Consider the following 22,335-nt stretch of genomic DNA (forward strand, 5'->3'; position numbering starts at 1 on the left):
GCTAAATGTATCATCCTAAATTGGAAGCACTTCAATTTATGAGGTTTAACACCTATTTGATATAATGTAATGATAAAACTATATTTAAGTCTCTCCCCTCTCCTCCTCTTAAATGGTATCTAGGTAGGACCTAATAAATCCTCCTTGGTATTCCTTTTCTACAATGAAAAACTTGAGGTAGAATCTATTTACTTAAGTCCTCCACTTTCCTTTCTCATTAATTGATCTAGCTCCTTTTCACACCAAAATAAGATTTCCTCATAATCTAGACCTGATTTCTTGATTTTGGGACTTATTTTGGGATCCCGAGACTATTTCAAAGATTTATGTACCTAATCATCAGGGGAAAACTTCACCCTTGATTAATCAAGGGAAAATTTCATCCCTAATGGGCCCTTTAGGAATGAATTTTTCCCTTGATGGGTCATTTAGGGGTAAATTTCACCCCTAATTAGGTCTCATTTTGGGTCACAATAGTTGGAAATCAATTGGGGTTTGGTTTGGAACTATGTTTTTATGCCCGATCAATCTACAAGAAGAACTTAATCTTAGTTCTATACAAACACTCTCAATTGCTTCATTTGGCATACAAAATAATATGTGTGTGGATTATTAAGCAAGCAAGTATACTTATGCTCAAGCAAGATCAAGCAAGCATATATTATGTGGACAAGCCATTGTGGACATCTCAATTTGTCTTAGTACATTTTCAAGGTGGAAGAAAAGGGGACTTGGAAACATCCTTTGAAGTAAGAGAGTTCTGCATCTTCCTCTTTACATTCAATTCAAGCATTCAAGATTCAACCATGGAGTAGTAAATATAGACCATGAGTATGGATTAGGGTAATTTAGCCTTCAAGGCTTGGTATGCTTCCTATGTTATCATTATATTTATGCATTACTATTTCAATCAAATTTAAGCATAACATTTCATTCTAGGTTTTTGGATCTAAGGATTCAGATCCTTGCATTTGCACATTCAAAACTCTCACACAAGCAACAAACACATTACATGTCAAATCAGATTTTTGTAGTAGTGGAAACCACCAAAATAGGGGGTTGACTAAGCCAAACCCCTACATAGCCACTCAACACCCCTCAATTGTAGATAGCAGGGGAGCTTGAAATGGAAAAGTAATTATAGACCCCATTACCCATTTTTTTCTTAATAGAACTATGAAATCAAAATCATGTTTGGACACCCTTAATTAGGCTCAAATTTTTCCCTTGAAGAATAATCTTGTACTGGATGCACAATTTTTCCCTTGATGTAGAATTTTCCCCCCTAATAGATCATCAAAAGATTTATGGGTTTCATCTATCTTACAATACAAGGCCTTGATCTAGATTTTCTCACTCCTATTAGTAGCACAACACATGAAAATTCAAGTTCAAGAGTTTTAAGATAAGTATCCCTTCTCTCTAGTTTCTCAATTTGGCATTTTCATGTAACCATATGTCTATCTTGCACTTTCATTTCTTAGATCTAGAAGCATTTACCTTAGATCTCAAGGGCAAGTGATATTCTTTCCCTTCCCTCATAATCATTGGATCTTAGTTTGCATTGATGCTCCATTATCCCTTAAATTACATTAACCTACTAGAAGCATTTACCTTAGATCTCAAGGGCAAGTGATATTCTTTCCCTTCCTTCATAATCATTGGATCTTAGTTTGCATTGATGCTCCATTATCCCTTTAATTACATTAACCTACTAAAACCTAGCACCTTTGGGGTTGTCTTGAAAGAATCTTTTTCCTTGGACTCCATCCCCTTTGTGGTGTGTGTGGTTATGCGATGAACTTAGGGTTAGTCTCCTTGATTCACATTTCCTCTAACACACCCACTTTTGGAACTCATTCAATAAAGAACTAAGGGGGAGAAGGGGATAGACACAATCCTTGAATAAATTCAAAAATAAAACTCTTCACCAAAGAACCCTTCCCTTTAGAGTAAAATCAAAACTGCTTTACCTCTAAAATCTCAGACTATTACAACTTCAACTTGTCAAGCTCTAACCTTATATGAAACCTTCCTACTATAGAGGTTCCCTTTCATCCTACCAAGAACTATGGTAGTACCATGGGGAGATGTTATAGGCCCTCTATGTTTGGTTGCAAATAATGACATGCCATGACTGTCCAAAAAATATTCCCAAGTTCAGTGGAGATGGCATGGTATCTATTGAAGAATACATTACCTTATTCTTAGTATGTAGTGTAGTGGATCCCCAACATGATGATGTGTTGTAAGAATTTTTGTAGAAACATTGATGGACAACATGGAAGACTGGCTTCAACACTTTCTAGCAAGATGTATTACTAGTTCGGCTGACATGAGACAACACTTTGAAGAAAGATTTAAGAACACAAAAGATGAGTATTGTAGTGCCTGCCCCTAAGTCGTATTTTTAGTTATCTTGCCAAACTCTTTTAGGCCAATTTATGTTGGATGATTAGTATTATTATTTTAGAGATTATCAGATGTTGTTTTACACTCAGTTTATTATATGATGAGATTACTTGGTACTCTATATTTCATGCATGTATGATGATTATTCAATATTTTCAGTTATCGATGACGATTAGTTAGATGGTTTATTATCACACATGCTTTCTTATGGATACTTACCCCATACTGCATGTGTATGGTGTGCGTGTTTGTTTTATTTATGTATGGTGTTTCTGATGTGGTTAAGGAAGGGAGTCATAGTCACCTGCTAGTCGAGATCTACATGATGCACCACTTCCTGCCATTGTCTGTTTAGCTTAGAATATTGTGTTTGTACATGCGTAGATTTTATGTAGGTTGCAGGTACCGGGTATCGACTTCCCTGAATTGCCAGGATGAGCGTACCTTATCGAATTGTCTCAACGGTAAGAGAGGGGAGATAAACTCTTAAGTCCAAATCCTAAACCCTTTAGCCAATTGCCCTAATTGATAATTAGGACAAGTATCTGAGTTAAGTACCCTCTGAATGCATCAAAGGATGTAATTTCGTGATTATAACCCTTTTTGTTTGATTTAGTATGTATTTTTCTATGTAGGGTTTTCGTATGTTGTTATATGAGTCCTTGATGTGTTTTCTATTAATTAAGTCTAATTAAAAAGATTAATTAATGATTTAATTTAATGGAGAATTAATAAGATATCTTTAATATTTAATTAATTGAAAAATTAATTAAATAAAAGAATTAAATTTGGAGATAAAAGTTTAAGGATAATTTAGAACATTATAATATTTATTTAATTTAATAATAATATATTTAGAGTTCATTTTTAAATAAATGTTAAATATTATTGTTATTTAAGTTAATTAAATATTTTATCAATTAAGTTTCTAAAATAAATTAAAAAGTGAAAATATATTAATTATTAAAAGTTGTAAGATTGCATGATGCAAGCATGTGTTGAAAATAAAGAAATTAAAAGATTAAATAATAGAAATTAATAACGTTATTTTAATTTCATAAAGTGCACATGAGATTAAAGTAATAAATTAATTTAAATTAGAAGTCAAGTGGTATATTAAATAAAGTTATTTAATAATTCAACTTAATGTGCATGAAAGTTGAATGCAAAATAAAAGAAAAGATAATAAAGGTTAATTTGGAGTTAACTCAGTTGTGCAAAGAGTCTTCTCGGGTGAACGCACAATTAAGTGCCCCAGTTTGAGGAAAAAATTTGCTTATCACAACATTGGGGGTTCATTCTTGGGAAACACGAATTGGGACACGTTTTTGGACGGGAATTTTTGGGAGACTACTTTTGGAAGCGAATTTCAGAAGGCTGATACCAAGAAAGTTTTCCAGATGAAGGTTATTGAGAGGAGCGAATTCTTTTACAGTTCCTGGAGATTGCATAATAGCATCAGGATCAGGTAGGGTCTTGTGCTTTTTATTATCAATTTATTATGCAATTATCCTTTCCTGTCTTCTTCGTGTCTGGGGTTTGTAAATCTGAATTCTCTGTGATAAATGTTTAAACATTACGATATTAGAATTTATCATATGCTTGTCAATAAACTTCTGTATACATGAGATTTAAATGGGAAAGGGTTGAATCTAATACCGAAATTCTAGATTAGAAGTTCGTATGGTTGATTATATTTCTATACCAATATAAAAAAAAAAAGGCAATTCTTTGATATATTTATATTAATATATTAAAGAGGAATTGAGTTAGTATATTTATAAATATATATATATATATATTTATTTATTTATTTATATTTAAAACGAAATTAAATTTCTTTAAAAAAAAAAAATTTAGCAAACGATTTAAAAACAAATCGCTTTTTTTTTTAAAGAAATATACATTAAAAACTATATATATAATTATTGTTTTAAGTGGGGGGGAGGGAATCACCCGTACCCACCCCCACTGCCGACGGTCGACAGTACCTGCGTCGCAGGTACTACGACGGTAGGTACAACGTACCTACCGCCGCAAGCCTGCGACAGAGCCGACGGGCTTTAAACGTATATGGAAGGGTGTTAATTAATTCAATTTTTGTTTTATTATAATTTTTATTATTTATTAAAAAAAATAAAAATAAAACAAACAAAATTTTATTATTATTTCAAAATTTTTAATTAATAAAATTTTAATATATATATATTAATTAATAGATATTTACTTATTAAATATTTTTATCTTTATTAATATTTAACAATTAAATATTAATACATTTAACATAGTTTGTTAATATAAATTTATTAATAATTTTGGTTAAATTTTAATAAATTAACAATTAATAAATAGATTAAAATAAGTAAGTAGAACAAGCAATTATTGATTAATTTAATTAAAATCAGTTTAATTAAGTTAATTAATAATGAATATTATTTCACTAAATTATAGATTTGGATTATTGATTTAATGGAAGTTATTATAGAAATGGGTTAATCATAAGGGGTAGTTATGAAAACTTAGTTACTTGAGATAGACATTAAACTAGAACATAAACCTTACCTTAACTCAATAATAATATACTTTCAAATCCAATCTCTGAGACTTTGATGTTTTCTATGTGTTCTCTGTGTTTTGGGGTTGGTTTAGCGTTGACCAGTTTAGGTTGTTACCAGAGGCTCGGGGTTGTGAATGTGATGTCATGATGATTTGGTCTCGATCTTTCTTAACCCGACCATGGTAATGTGATGAAGTGCTCTATAACATGATTGTGTTTACTATTTGTTATTTCTTTCCAGTTTCCTTTTGTGAAGCTGAGATGTATGTATTTGAGATACCTGACTTAACCATTTTCGAGTCTCGATCAGTTATATTGATAACCATTTTTGAGTCTCGATCAGTTATACTTGGATTGCTTTTCGGTCGCTTGAGAGGACTGAAGTGTTTGTTATGTTCTTGATGATGTCATGTTTTGACTTGACCATTTTGGAGTCTTCGATCAGTATTGTAATTTACTATTGGGATACTTTCTGGTTGCTCATTGGAGAACCATTGGATTTTGTGACTTATCATTGATGCCTTCAGTTGCTGATAGAGAACTGTCGTGATCATATGATTACTATTTGATATTATCGGTTGCTCATGAAGAAATGATGTAATTTTGTGGCTTATCTTTTTATGATGTTTTTCAGTTGCTTGTATAGGACTGAGGTGATTTTATTATGATTCTTGATTTGTAATTTCATGAGCCTAGGGTAGGTTATCTATGTGTAGTGTCGGGAAGTGGCTTGCAATGGGGATCGGGGCCCTAAGAGGCTGCCTGGAGTAACCCATTGTAAGTTGATTTAATAAGTGAAAACATTTACACTAAATGGGAGAAAATGAACCTAACAAGATAATTGTATGTTCTCTCCCATGCCTTGAGTGCTAGTACAGACTAGGATGGGGTAGAGAGAACGCTTGGTTACGACCTTGCATTCCATAGTATGCCTCGTCAGTACGAGAGGATACTAGTGGCAGCACGGATCAGTAGGGACTCGGGATTCCTAAGGGATTGCTCAGGTAACTTCTACGTGACTTTTGTGATGACACTTTCCCGCTTGCATATTAGGTTTCCTACGTGTCTTGTGGTACCTCTGGGTTTAGATGTCGATCTTTTTAGGAACCCTTGAGTTAGTATACTTTTAGGATTTCCAGACTTAGAGAGTACTTGTGTTTTGTGTTTTGATACCTTGTTTGGGACTTGAGACTATCTCCTCAACGCGGTGGGAGTGGACCATTTAGATTCCACGCGGTCGGGTGGTAGTGCTTTTACTCTTACCATTGAGATCCGTTCCGTGGTCACCGTGGCTGGAGTTTTCATGATTGGCATTTACCTTCACTACGTTCTTGGATTATTATGATGGATGGTTAGATTTTATGATAGATGTTTTATCATTATGGATGTATGGATGTATCATGTATGGTGAATAGTTTCATATATTTTTACTGTACTTTGTATCATGGATTTGAGGATGTTGTATCTTTATCTTTACATATGTATATTCTTTTAAGCCTTTCATACCCTGTGACTTGTACAGTGGATGATTGAGCATTCCGAATTAATTTGCCAAGAGGCATTCGGAACAAATGTATATTATGGACATGGGACTTTCTAATTATTCTTTCATATGTATGTGATAGTTGTTAGACTTAGAATTAATTAAATTTAAACGTGACTCAACATCTTGGGATCCTTAAGAAATGTAACTTACAATGTATGTTTGTTGATGATTACATGTTATTGCTTCCGCTACTATGTGTTTGATGTGTATGTTATACATTCTTACTTTTTTTATAATAAAAAATGTTTAGCAAACTTAGTGAAATTTTAGGTTAATTCTTTTGGATCCCTTGGCGGGGCGTTACAAGTATACACTATTGGCCCAAATTGTGTACATTAAGGAGTCAACCATTACCATGCAGGAATTCATGGAAAAATTTAACAAGATCATCAATCGGATCCCAACAGCTAGAAGGTCAACCTCAGATAACTAGAAAACCTTCTTAGGAGCTATGCCTCCATATATAAGTTTTAATATGAGAAGAACTCGCATGGAAGAATTAGTAGTAGCTCAAAGCACAATAATTGAGTTAAAGGATCATCTAATCTTTGCTACAAAATAGAAGAAGGAAATACAAATTGGGGTAAGCAACAATGTGAGAAACTTAGAATCTATGTTGCAAAAACTCTCAAACAAGACAATTGCATTAAAGAGGCAAATCTCTAACCCTGGGCCTTTTTTCAGCAGCTTTATCATTATATCCTAAGGAAGAACCATGAAGGAAAGGTGTTTCAGCTACCTTTAATGCAACAGAGGCTAGCCATTGAAGCATTGCCCCAAAATGGGAACATCTGTGTATTCCACCTTACTACTAACCATGATGGAGAGACTTGTCTTGAGATGAAAAGGTATATACAAATGAACACTTCAAACAAGCTAGTTAAGAATACTCCTAGATGTAAAGATAGTTCATCTCCTAATGGTGACTCTAGAAACTTTTACTTGGAGTACAAACCAGATTCAAAAAGAGGAGGGGATTTCTTCGCTACTCTAGATGAGATACCATTAAGTGTGTTGACTAGAAGCTAGAAGAACAAAATATTGACTACTTCAATGTAATCTTAGAAAAATGTATTCATGGAAAATCTCACTTAGGTAGTTGGCCCAAGGAACTCATCATACTACACTACAAAAATGGGTAAGAGTTCAAACTCATTTGATATTGTCCAATTTTGCAAAGATTCTCCCATAAAAATTGTTGGCATAAAGGTATTTGCCATTAGTGACAACACTCATGACACAGTTCAAACCGAGCGTCGAAGACACAGTTCAAATCGAGTGTCAAAGACACAGTTCAAATCGAGTAAAGTTGCACTTAGTGTTAACCGAGTAAAGATAGAAGCAATGTTAACCAAGTAAAGATGGAAGTAGTGTTAATCGAGTGAAGATGTACTTAGTGTTAACCGAGTAAAGATGGACTCAGTATTGACCGAGTGAAGAAGGACTCAGTGTTAACCGAGCTCAGTCGATTAACAAAGAAATTAGTTTTTACCGAGTGACACTATATCTACCGAGTCACCAATGGTTACCGAGTTCTAGGCAACATTGTATGACTAGTATGAACCGAGCCCCTACCTCTACCGAGTGCATGATGATGTCGTGTGACGTAGTGGATGCCATGTATCAGAAGGTCATCAAGTCTATCTGAAGAACTCAAGTTTATTTTACTATTTGGCCGACTTAGTTATATTTTGTTTACTTGTGTTCAACCGACCTTGCATCTATAATTATTGAAATGGTATATATATGTGTATAATACAGAGTTGTAATTGTGGTAATGGATAAGAGACATGTATGATACAAGAGATAGATGTGAATTCAGCAGCAGAGCAGTATATTAGCAAGGTTCACAAGGTGCAGTAAAGATTTCATCAATCACAAGGGGTGATTATTGCAAAGGATCTAATCAAGGTATATGTAGATTTGATTGGTTCATCCTAATAGGTGAATCATCTAAAAATCCTCTAACAAGGTAGACTTAACATTCTTTGTATAAATCTCCTAACAGAGTGCATACTTGTAAAGTGTGTTTTAAATCCTTTAACAAGGTAGATCTAGCAATCCTCTTTTCTCCTAACAAGGAAAATCACCAGAAGTGATCATTGTATGCCTTAACCGGCTAACTTCCTACTACAGAAAAGAAGCTTTGTGGGTTTCATCCCCACCCTAGTTTTACTTTCTATTTTGGAAGGTTTTTGGGTCACCAAAATCTCTGTGCATATGTGTTATGAATATTTATTTATCTCTTGCATGCATCAGATTAGGTGAATGAATGATTTTCCAGTTTATGCTGAATTAACTTAAAAGTTGTATTGTTACTGATTCACCCCTCCCCTCTCAGTAACTTGTTATATCTTGAATATTTCCAACAATTGGTATCAGAGCTATTTGGTTCTCAAGACAAAGCTTGACAGCTTGAGCAAAGATCAAAGTCAATGGAGATATTCAGACTGGAGAAAGTTATAGAAAGTGAAAAGTTAGATCTAGAAATGGCCATGGTTCAACTAAAAGAAGCAAAGGAACATCTTTCTCAATCCCTAAAAAGAAGAAAGGAACTTGCAAGACAAATGAATGACCATCTTTATGTTGATGAAAGGATTGAAGATTTGTTACCATCAAGTAATTCAGAAGAAGCTGACAAAGCAATCAAACAACTTCTAGAAAAGAATGGATCTCTGCAAGAAGAGGTAAGAAAGCTTAAAAGAGAGCAAGAAATGCAGTCAATCAGGCTATGTGAAGTTTTGGAACAAAGAAACAAAGCACAAGAAGAATTGGAAGATAGAAGTCATGAAATTCATAATCAATCCCATCAGCATGAAGATCTTATAGACCAACTCTCTAATGCAAATGAAGAAATTAGGATTCTCAAAGCACAAAATGAAAGAATAAGGAATGATTTAAACACTGAAAAGAAAATCAATGAAAGTCTATAGAGTGACTTAAGAACTAAGAGACAAATCAATGAAAGCTTGGAAAATGACCTAATCTTTGAAAGGCAAGTCAATGAAAGAATGATGAAATCCCAAAGAGATATAAATCAATTAAATCAACAAAATGAGGAAAACCTTCATAGACAAAAGGGTAAAGCTGGTCTTGGATACAAGGAAGAAGGTGAATCCTCCAAACAAGGTGAACAAAGGAATAAAAGACCCACTTATAATCACTGTGGCAGGTTAGGACATACATCAAACAAATGCTAGAGCAATGGGAAAGCAAAATTTAGTGGCAAATGCTTCAATTGCAATCAGCATGGTCATAAGGAAAATGAGTGTAAAGAAAAACCAAAATTTGAGGGCAACTATCACAAATGCAAAAAGCATGATCACAAAGCATTCCAATGCAAAACCAAATCATTCAATCCAGCTAAAAAGATTGTCAAATCCACATTTGGATGGGACTACAACACCTGGTGCAGATGTCACTATTGTGGAGAATATGGACATTCTGGCATAAATTGTGCTAGACATCACCTAAGGAAAAAGGACACTACATTAAGATGCTATACATGTATAGAACTTGGTCATATAGCTAAAAATTGCATGAATATCAAAAGAATTGAAGATGAGAAGAAAATCAAAGTAGAGAACAGTCGGAAGCAAACGAAGCAACAGTAGATTCCAAAATCTACCGAGCAAAATAAATCAAGTAATGGAAATGTCACTCAAGAAATGGGTGATTCCACCATTTCCAATTAATATTCATAAAAAAATGGATTGGAACTACATCCTCCAAGATTTATCCTAAGCAGCTCCAAAGGAAGAAGGATGATCAAATCAGTATTTCAGATACACTTTGACTTCAGGATGGTTCAAGACTTTACCGAGTTCGTTCGGGTGTAACAAAGCTTCATTAACCGAGTAGCAGCTATTGAGTTAGGTCGGTAAGAGACTTTACCGAGTTCGGTCAGGTGCAACAAAGTTTCATTGACCAAGTTGTGTCAATCGAGCAAGGTCAGTTTGTGACCTAACCGAGTTAGGTCGGTACTTCAATGTTTCCATTTGATCGCCGAGTTGATAATATCTACCGAGATAGTGGATGACAACCTGTCATTTCATCTACCATCATACCAAAACATTTATGGAAAATTTGTTGTCAAAAGGGGCAAAATTTGATCTCATTTTTCACTGCGAACAAAGAGCCAAGTTATCTTCTGCAATTCTAGAGCGAGCTTAAAGCATTTTCGAACGATTTTTTTTCAAAAGGGCAAAGAATCTGTTCAGAATTTTTCTACACCTACCGAGTAGCAATGACATCTGGAAGTGGCAAATCCAAGACAAAGAAAGGTTCAAAAATGCTGGTTAGAGGAGAGGAATGCAAGACCCCAAACTTCAAATTGGCACCAGCAATTGCAGAATCATTGGACCCTAACAGTGCTCAGTCACAAATCCCTCCAAAGGTGAAAATTTTGACAGTGTTTTGGATAGTTATTTTGAAGAATTTAAGGAAAGAATGAACAATAGGTTCTGAATTCCTCCAAGACTTGTCAAAGAGTACAAGGAAGATGTATGTTTCATGGTAGACTGTGACAAGGTATACATATAGGCAGTCAGGCCTCGGGTAGCATGGGTGAAACCTCTTCCCTATGAGGTAAATAAATATGAAACCAAGGACATCATAGAAGCACTGGTAAATGAACCTGTAGACCCAAGGCAACTAGTTTTTGGAACATATGATGAAGCTAAGGCCAGAATTGAGCTTCAAATTAAAATCCCTTAGGCCATTAGCAAAGGAAAGAAGAACATAGCCAAACTGAAAACAGATGTTGGCCCTCTCATGATAACAGAAGGGAGAGGAGAAGATGAAGAAGAGGAGGAAACCAAGTCTGAAAAAGAAGAAGAGCCTCAACAAAAGAAAGGTAAGGTGACTATCACCAAACCTACAAAGCAAACGACTGCAGTGTTCTCCAGGAGAACAAGATAGGGAAAGAAGGAACCTGTACTTGTTAAGCCTTCACTCACCCTTGAGGCAAGACTGAAGCAATTAGATGCAGGAGCTAGCTTCACAAACTTCAAAGCATTAAAGTTTGAAACCAAAACAAAACAGGAGAAAATGCAGATTGAGGAACTGGTACTGAACAAAATGGGTAAATGGAAATACTCCTCGAACCAGATAGCCTCTCAGATCTTCAAAGAGCTATTGGAGAGGTTGCAACCAAGATGGGAAGCTGCAACCAAGACTGTCAAAGACATTTATGAGCAGACCCTGAGGAATCTCCTGTTGAGTCTCACTGATGTTGAAGTAAAGAAATCACTAAAAGACCACAAAGGTAACATGATGATTAGATTCCACACTTGTTTGATACTTGTCAAAGACATTGAGCATGTAGTAAATGATGCAAAAAACATGTGGAAAAATATCTATCATCTACACAAACCCAGTGATGATACTGTTGAAATCAAGGACAATGACAGGAGTGATGATAATGATGATGATGGTGATGGTGATGACATTGAAGACATTCCAGAAGACTTGCAATCATTAATGTTAGAAGTTGAGGAAGAAGCTGAAAGAGAAATGAAGGAAGAAGCAGAACAAGCTAAGGAGGAAGAAGATCCACTAATAATTATAGTTGAAGTCATTGCATCTCTTCCTCACTCTCCAGCTAAAATAGGTACATCAACTGTGGAGATAGCTTCTACTGGTGAGATTGTGAGCTCAATAGCCACATCAATTGATCAATCTTCACCTGTCTCCTCTCAGCTCTGGGTACCATCTATGCAAATGTCTACCACTTCATTAACCGAGCTGTAGCCACCTTCTTTGACCAAATTATCCTCAATCAAAGCAGTAAGTTTTTCAAGTATATCAACTTCTACTGCAGAGTGTACAGTAAGTGTACCTACAGGTACTACAATTTTGACTTCTCCTGCTCCAATTTTGGCAACTGCTAGTTCTCCCACTCCATCCTGTATAGAAATTTTGGGAGCAACACCAATTTTTGATACTATTAGCACTTCTCTCAGTCTTTCTCTAGTTAGTCCTATTCCAGTTTTGTCAGCTAGTCCAGCATCATCAACTATTTTTTCAATTTCAAAGGGCAAAGGTGCAGTCACTACAGAAAAACCAAAGAGATACATGTTTTCCAATAAGGCAGTGAATGAGGAAATAGATCTGGATAAGGACATTGTCATTCCTAAGATAGATCTAGATACTGCATCAGTTGATGAAATGAGAATGCTCAGTCAGCTATTAGAACAGAAAGCTAGGCAAAAACAGCTGAGGCATGAGAGAGACCAGGAATATAGCATTATTGAGAATGCTAAGAATATCATAACAGATGCTATAGGTGTTGAAGTAGATTCTACTCAACACATTTTTATTCAGTTAGAAGAGGTTGTATATAAATTCAATGAGGACAGTTCCGGCCAAGAGAAATTGATTGAAAAGGCAGAGAAGAAATTTGACAATAAGGTGCTTGAGCACATTGCTCAGCATATTGCAGTAAAACAAGTAGAATTGTCTACAATTTTGAGTAATTTTGAACATTCTTTTAATAATGTAACTTCACTTTTTGGAAAACTCTGTGATGTTACCGAGTTTACTAAGGAAATAAGAGTAAAGTTGAATAAAATTGATGTGGATATGAAGGTCAGTGCCCAAATGCTGCAATCTGACCACAGTGCAAGTTCATCCCATCATCTGAGAATAAGGTTTTTGTCAGAGAAACAGGCAGAATTGCTGAGAGAGGAAGCAAGGATCAGGTCTACTCTAATTGACATCCAGAATATGATCCTTCCTGTCATGGACACAATGCAGAAGCATATTGCTCATTCTAAAACATTGATCCATGACAACAACTTCTCTATTGCAGATCACATGATTGAACTCTGTATAGAAGTTCAAATTGCACTCTCCACCAGCAAAATTTTGCAAGAAAATTGGAATAAGACTTTGGCTCTTATTCTCAAGGTACATTCAAAATTTATCTCTCATTTTGGAATCTCTGTGTAAATATATATTGTTTAGCATTATTGTCAAAAAGGGGGAGATAGACTTCAAGAGCTAACTGTGCAAAAGATATATGTATTGACTTATAAATACTATACATATTGTATAGGGGAGATATATGTAAATAAAAGGATATGTGTTGCAAGATTTGCAAAAAGATCAATTTTGAATTGTATGTCATTTTTATTTTGCACATAAACTTTGATTCATAATTGTTTTTGTCACTAATGCCAAAGGGGGAGATTTTTGGCATAAAGGTATTTTCCATTAGTGACAACACTCATGACACAGTTCAAACCGAGCGTCGAAGACACAGTTCAAACTGAGCGTCGAAGACACAGTTCAAACCGAGCATCAAAGACACAGTTCAAACTGAGTAAAGTTGCACTTAGTATTAACCGAGTAAAGATAGAAGCACTATTAACCGAATAAAGATGGACGCAGTATTAACCGAGTGAAGATGTACTCAGTGTTAATCGAGTAAAGATGGACTCAGTATTGACCGAGTGAAGAAGGACTCAGTGTTAACCGAGCTCAGCCGGTTAACAAAGAAATTAGTTTTTACCGAGTGACACTATATCTACCAAGTCACCAATGGTTACCGAGTTCCAGGAAACGTTGTATGACTAGTATGAACCGAGCCCCTACCTCTACCAAGTGCATGACAATGTTGTGTGACGTAGTGGATGCCGTGTATCAGAAGGTCATCAAGTCTATCTAAAGAACTCGAGTTTATTTTACTATTTGGCCGACTTAGTTATATTTTTTTTACTTGTGTTCAGCCGACCTTGCATCTATAATTACTGAAATGGTATATATATATGTGTATAATACAGAGTTGTAATTGTGGTAATGGATAAGAGACATGTATGATACAAGAGACAGATGTGAATTCAGAAGCAGAGCAGTATATTAGCAAGGTTCACAAGGTGCAGTAAAGATTTCATCAATCACAAGAGGTGATTATTGCAAAGGATCTAATCAAGGTATATGTAGATTTGATTGGTTCATCCTAACAGGTGAATCATCTAAAAATCCTCTAACAAGGTAGACTTAACAGTCTTTGTATAAATCTCCTAACAGAGTGCATACTTGTAAAGTGTGTTTTAAATCCTTTAACAAGGTGGATCTAGCAATCCTCTTTGCTCCTAACAGGGAAAATCACCAGAAGTGATCATTGTATTCCTTAACCAGCTAACTTCCTACCGCAGAAAAGAAGCTTTGTGGGTTTCATCCCCACCCCAATTTTACTTTCTATTTTGGAAGGTTTCTGGATCACCAAAATCTCTGTGCATATGTGTTATGAATATTTATTTATCTCTTGCATGCATCAGATTAGGTGAATGAATGATTTTCCAGTTTATGTTGAATTAACTTAAAAGTTGTATTGTTACTAATTCACCCCTCCCCTCTTAGTAACTTTTTATATCTTGAATATTTCCAACAAAAAATATCCCCACTAGACTATTTGACATTAAACCCCATAGAACTCGAGAAATTAGTCAAGTACTACAAAGGAAGTACTAATGATGTTAATTCCTGTTTAAGTTATTCATCTAAAGAAGAGCCCTCTTTGACAAAATTCTTCCAAGAAAATGAGTCGTGTATTTTGGCCACCTCTCCATGGAAAAAACCTAACCTATTATATGTGTTGTTACTTATCAATTGACATAAGTAGAGTAACTGCATAATTGACTCGAGGACTTTGGATAATTTATTGCCAAGAAATGTGGCTTGTGCTCTTGGGCTTCCTTTAACCTAGACTTTTGGTCACTATTATTTGATGCATGCCAAACAAGTCTCCCTAGTTGGTCAAATCAAAGATGCATAGGTGGCTCTAACAACTCATCTGACCAAAAGATTAAAACTCAACATCATAGTTGTAGACATTCTAGCCACCTAAAACATGTTACTAAAGAATGGTTTTAGAGACATGGGTGGAGAAATCAAATTGGATTGGTCACATGTGGTTATTCCAATCAAGAACAAGAAGATCAAACTTGAGTTGGAAGAAAAGGTGAAGTACACTATGACAAAGTTAGATGACCCCAAATCTCAAAGCTTATATTGAGAGCTTGAGTTAATTAACTACATGATTTTCAATGACTCAGCAATCATCGACGAAGAAGTAGAACCACTCAATGGCCTATAAATATGGACACTTGATTTCAATGGAAGTTGCACAGCAGTTGGTTCTAGAGCTAGCATTGTGTTAATTTCTCATGAAGGAGAAATGTATTATCTTGCCTAAAAGTTGGAGTTTAGAAACACCAACAATACTATAGAATATGAAGCATTTTTTTTGGGCATCAAAGCTACCAAGGAAAAAGGAGCAAAGGTTCTTAGAGCTCTTAGGGACATAGAACTCATACGTAAGTAGGTCTAAGACTTGTGCATAGTCAAGAACCATGGGATAAAAAAATAAAAAAATTGCATGTGGGATAAGATTGAAGATTTAGAGGTTTTCTCCATTGTATCCATCCTAGAGATTAAAATTCAAGGGAAAACTCTTTACCCATATTAGTCTCATTACTTCTTCCACACCCCAATTTCAAGGATCGGAAGTTAAAAGTAAAGGTGTTCTTCTATCCTAATGTGTCTAACAATGTGGACTCATGGTAGGTGTTGGAAGATGATAAAAAGATCCAACTATTCTTGGAAAATGTTGAGGTGTTTTATGGAAAGTATTTTGAAGGAAGTGGAAGTACAAACCAAGATTTATTCCCAAATAGCAAGAAATACCTAGAATAGGGCATCATTCAGTTGAAAGGTAACAAAACTCCTCCTGACTTAATTTCTATTGAAAATACTTTTAATAGACACTATGCTTATATTCAAAAGATGATAAATGAGAAAGATTGGACCATTAGGGAATATGATGGCATAAATATCAGAGATGATCCCAATCCAAAGATGACACAAGGAGGAATGAATAACTAGGGCCAAAGACACTCCTAGCTATTCAACTTGCCTGCATAGAGTCAACATAGAAGAAACAACACGGGAGATAGAAGAAGAAAATGCCTTCATTCATATATGCATTCAAAGATATATTACATACCTAGTTGTAAGATCTTCTAGGTTATGGCCATGTATCAATTCCAATTAAAATCTTCAAAAATCCAACTTCACATTTTGTTCCTCTCTCTAAGTTACTCTTTAAGATTCTTATCAGGGTCTCTTAAATACATGCATGGCTACAAGTCATCCTATTGCAAATACAACTAGATAAAATCTAATATTAAATGCAAGGCTAAGCCATAAGTTAGCCCACAACATATATCTAATACTAAATTAAATGTAAAGGTCAACCTCAATAGGAAACTACACACAAACAACTTGACAACCAAAGAACACTCGGTAACCACATGAACTTGGCAATCACATGAACTTGGAAACCACATAAACCCAGCAACCACACAAACTCAATATCCAAAGGATGACTCAACAACCAAAGAAAATTCAACAGCAATTGAGAACTTAGCATCAACCAAAATGCTCAGCTTCCACTAAACACTTGACACCCACTGTGAACTCAGCAATGCAAGATATTACAACTCGGCAGAAACTAAGAAAACTAAAAACATGTAGGATAGCAATGCAACCCAGGATTCCCCTACATCATACAACCAGGGTAGAAAGAAATGATTCTCTTGAATCATGCAATTGTCACAACCTAATCTGAATCCAACTCAAATTGAGAAATCTATGTAGCATCTTCACTAGGTCTATTTTTCCACTTTACCAAATACACATAATAGTCTTTTCCTCTTGTTCTCTTACCAACCTCTCTATTCTAGTATCTATTCAACTTCTTCAACCTTCTTCTTGGGATAATCATCTAACACATTCACTTCATCTTCTAACTCATGATACTTCTATAAAACAGCAACATTGAATATAGGATAGATATCCATGTCATTAGGTAGCTCAACTTCATATGCATTACCACTATCAAACTTCTTCAAGATCTTACAAGGTCCAAACTTCTTCATTTTCAGCTTACTGTATGTTTCAACAGTAAATCTTCCTTTCTTTAAATGAACCATTACCTCATCACTAACTTCAAAAACATGATGTCTTCTAGACTTATTAGCATTCTTCTTATATTTCTTATTACTTTGTTCCAACCTCAACTTCACTTCCTTATGCAAAGACTCCATAAAAATCAGAAAACTCTTCTCTTGCTGCACTTCTCTTCTTTTCACCAACAACATCCCTTAAATTTGACACTCCTCTAGGTTGCATTCCTATAACAATCTCAAAAGGTGTTTTCCCTATACTCCTATTCACAGAATTATTATATGCAAACTCAGCTTGTGCCAACACTACTTCCCAATTACTTGTCTTATCTCCCACTAAACATCTTAATAAGTTACCCAAGCTTCTATTCACAACCTCTATCTTTCTATCTATTTGTGAATGAAATGTAGAACTAAATTTCAACTCAAGACCCATCTCTTTCCACAAAGTCTTCCAAAAATAACTAACAAACTTACCGTCTCTGTCAAAAATTAATACTACTTGGTAATCCATGCAATCTCACAATCTCTTTGAAAAAAAATTTAGCAACATGCTCAACATCTGATGTCTTCTTACAAAGTATAAAATGAATCATTTTAGAAAATCTATCCATGAAAATAGATATAGAATCATACCCCTACACTATTTTAAGAAATCCAAGAGAAAAATCCATACTAATGTCATTCCAAGGTTTCTCAGGAATAGTAATAGGTGTATACAAACTAGTATTTTAACTTACTCCTTTTTCAAATTGACAAACTCTGTAACTCCTTAAAATTTTCTAAACATCCTTATAGATCTATGGCCAATAATACTTATCCTTGAGAAAACTCAATGTCTTATCAATTCTAAGATGTCTAGCCAATCCACCACTATGTTTTTCTTTTAACCAAAATAACTCTCATAGAATTTCTAGGGATACACAACTGAATACATTTGAAAATATACCTTCTTGAATGAAATATTCATCATATTTACTTATGTGATCTGTTAGATTTTTTTTCTCTACACTCTCTCCACACCTCAGAAAAATCAGGGTCAATATCATACAACTCTATCATATAATCAAAACCAAGAACTTCAACCTTCATTTTAGTCAACAAAGAACATCTTCTACTCAATGCATCAACAACTATGTTAGTAACTCCACTCTTATGCTTAATCACAAATGTAAAACTCTACAAAAACTCAACCCATTTCATATGTCTCTAATTCAATTTATGTTGACTTTCCAAGTACTTTAAAGCTTTATAATCAATATACAACACAAACTCCTTAGGAATCAGATAATGTCTCCACCTCTTCAAGGCCTGAACAATAGCATAAAACTCTTGTTCATACATAGAATACTTCCTTTTAGCATCATTCAACTTCTTACTAAAGAAAGCAACAAATTTACCTTCTTGACTCAATATAGCTCCTATTACACTACCACTTGCATCACATTCAACTTGAAATACCTTATTGAAATCAGGCAAAGCCAATACATGCAATTCAACAACCTTTTGTTTCAAATTCTCAAAATTGTTATCAGCTCCATGTGTCCATTTGAATTCATTTTTATCTCCTCTCATTGTCTCATTCATAGCATTACAAATAGAACTGAAATTTCTTATAAATTTTCTACAGAAACTAGCCAAACCATGAAATGATCTTACCTCACCTATATTCTATTAGAGTAAATAATTATTATTTACTCTTTACTTAAGTTTACTTAGATAAATGCATTTAGTTATTAGTTGTTCTCTAAGAGTTATTGACAACACAGGAGTTTGTTCCTACCTAGTCATGCTTATCTTCTCACCTACATGGAAGATAATCCACCCTTTGTGGACGTATGTTTAGTTGTAACACTTATCTCCTAGTGCTTTCTAGCTTGTTCTAGAAGCTACCTAGAGGCCTTTATAAATAGGCTCTCCCATTGTATTTTAGTACGGGAATTTCATTTTTCATTTTTGCAATATAGTTTCTCTCACACTACTACTATTCTCCAAGCCCTACCTCTCCTTCTTCAATTTCTCCTTAGCAAGTTATTTGCATGCAGGTGATCTTGGCAAACTGTGAAGTTGGCTTTTACAACTTCTACATGGTATCAGAGCCTCCCTACTACTTCCTGGTTTGAAGGATTTTTGAAGCCATGATACGAAGACATAGACCCTAGTTTATTTATGATTTTTTCTTCAATCAGGAGGAAGAGCATTTTTTCAGAGCACTTTGGGCCTAAATGGATGCAACCATTGTGCTCAAAAGACCTATTATAGTCAGAATTCATATTAAAAAAAAAAAAATTGGCTATTGTAGCATTAGGAAAATTATTTTTGCCCCCTAAAAGGCCATATTGCAACAAAAAAAAGCATGAGCAATAGTTGCTGCTACCACAGAGCCACCAAAACTCAGCCATCACCGCACTGCCAAGCAGCAACCTCTGCCAATGATGCCACCTCCTGTCTCCACCTGCCTACAACCTCTGCTAGTGGTGCTACTGCCAAATCTTGCATAGGCATGACATCACCATTCTAGCATCCTACATCATTCTCTAATAGGGCTATGTTAGCAAACTGACAGTACATGTCAGCATTCTAGTGGTCAAATTTTTTTCAGCAACATCCAGTTGACAGTCATACAGATGTCAATTTTTTTTCCATGTCTGTAATTTTCCAGTGAGCTTGTTTTTTGGAGTAGCAATTAGTTTTTTGGCCATAACTTGAGCATACGGAGGTCTTTTTCCAATCTGAAAGAAGTGCCAGAAAGTTGGTTTAGAGATAGAGACAATGATCTAGTTTCATTTTGTTTTGAGTTTGTTTCAACTCCCATTTTTGGTGTTGAAGTAGAGGCTTCAATTTCCTCGTCTACATATGGAATTCAAGTTTTTTTCTCAATTTTTGTGCTTTCTATAGTTGTTTCTTTTGTATTTGAGGGATATCTTTATATGTTGTGAGGGGGGCATTTTTCTTTTTTGTAATTTACTTCAGAATAAAACCCATTTGGTTCCATCTTCTTCTCTCAATGTTAGATCCTTTTGTAACTCAACTCATGCACACAACTATTACACCTAGAAAGCACAAATGACTAGGCTTCTCATGTCAAGAGGCATATGGTCATGTCTGGATAAGAACCAACCTATTCTATAGTGCCCTTTTGAGGTTCTTCAACCCAAAAAAAAAATAGATGAATCCATGGGATTGATTGTACTAAACATATCCAATAGTCTACTATTTCACTTGGATGGTTTGATGACTCCTTGGGCTATTTGGACCAAGTTTCACAACTTTTTTGACATAGTAAATGAATTTTGGGCATTACAGCTTGATGTAGAGTTGACTTCTTTGACACCTAATAGCTTTCCCACCATTGAGGACTTTTTGATGAAGTTCAAATCTCTACATATATTTTTGCAGGGATGTGGGAAAAGAAAAAAGATAATGAGTGCATATTTTTTATACTCTCAAATTTGCGAGGAAAATATCTGATCTTTTCTTCCACTTTCTACTCCACTATGGATGCCTTGGGTAACAAACATTAGATGGCATCTTTTGAGACATTTTTTGATCTATTGACACAGGAACAGTCCAAGATCACTCAAATGGATTCACTTAAAAGTTTACAGTCATAGACATTGCTTTCCAAGGATATATAGGAGCAAAAGCTAAAGTAGATATCTAATTCCTCCTCTCAACACTCTACTAGTCCATTCTCTTCTTCTAAGAAGAAGGAGAAAAAGAAGACTGAAACTCCTACCTATTCCTATTATCAAAAGGTATCTCGTGATCAGTCACATTATTTTTAGAAGAGATTTGATGGTTATGAGAAATAGATTGCAAATTTGCAAGCTCTTCTCTAGAAAAGTATTATTTCATCTCCATCCTCTTCTACCTCACAAGGATCTTCCTTTTAGTCTTCCTACATATCTTCCACCTCTACATTAGATTTTGGACAAGGTCATGCATTACAGGCATCCATTGCATCCCCTTCCCAGGTCCCTTGGATACTAGATTCGGGTGCTTCTCACCATATGACATCTTCTCAACGTGTCTTCTCCACTAGTGAGGCTTCTCCCATTTCTCATATTCTCATGGGGAATAACATTGCCCTACCAATCTATGAGAAAGATTCAATTCACATCCAGGATGGTATATTTAATGATGTATTATATGTTCCATCTCTATCTGTAAACCTTCTCTCGATTTCTCAGATTACACGTAGTGGATCAGGGAAGATAGTTGAATTCACTATAGATTTAGTCTTCATTTAGCATCGTGCAATAGTAGGTCTTATTGCTACAGGGGTAGTTGATCATAACACCTCTCTCTACACCTTCTCACATTTTGGTCCACCATTTCCATTATCAAAGCATGGCTCTTCTCTTTCACGGGAGCATCATGTGGTGTAGTCAAGATACTTAAACCTTTGTATTGTTCCTGAGATCCCTATTTTGACTTCCACACCACATCTAGTTGAGGGTTTTTCTCTTCGGTAGGATTCTTCTTCTACTTTGCCTAATCCTTTAGCTCCATTCATCAAGCCTCCAGGTGCACTTTTTGTTGATTCTACAAAGGACATTCATGATAGTGTCATCACACCCACATTGAAGATTCCCATTCAGGACCCTCATGTTTCCTCCTTTCAGCATCAGTTCAACTTTTCAATTTTTCCTCTCATTCAGGGGTTCCCTTGTTTCCTCCACATTGGATTTTCATTGGTTCAATTCTTTCTCTAGGGGCTCCAGTATTCTGGGGGGCTTTGGTGTCTTTTCTATCTCTAATGGGGGGGTTGGTTGTACTTATGGTTTTTAGAGAGTTCCTTGAGCTATTTCTAGTGGAAGTTGTCCTTGGGGGGTCTTATTGAGGCC

This window comes from Cupressus sempervirens, chromosome 3, assembly GCF_028749045.1.
Source record: "Cupressus sempervirens isolate cs-2001-9-10 chromosome 3, ASM2874904v1, whole genome shotgun sequence".
NCBI classification, from domain to species: Eukaryota; Viridiplantae; Streptophyta; class Pinopsida; order Cupressales; family Cupressaceae; genus Cupressus; species Cupressus sempervirens.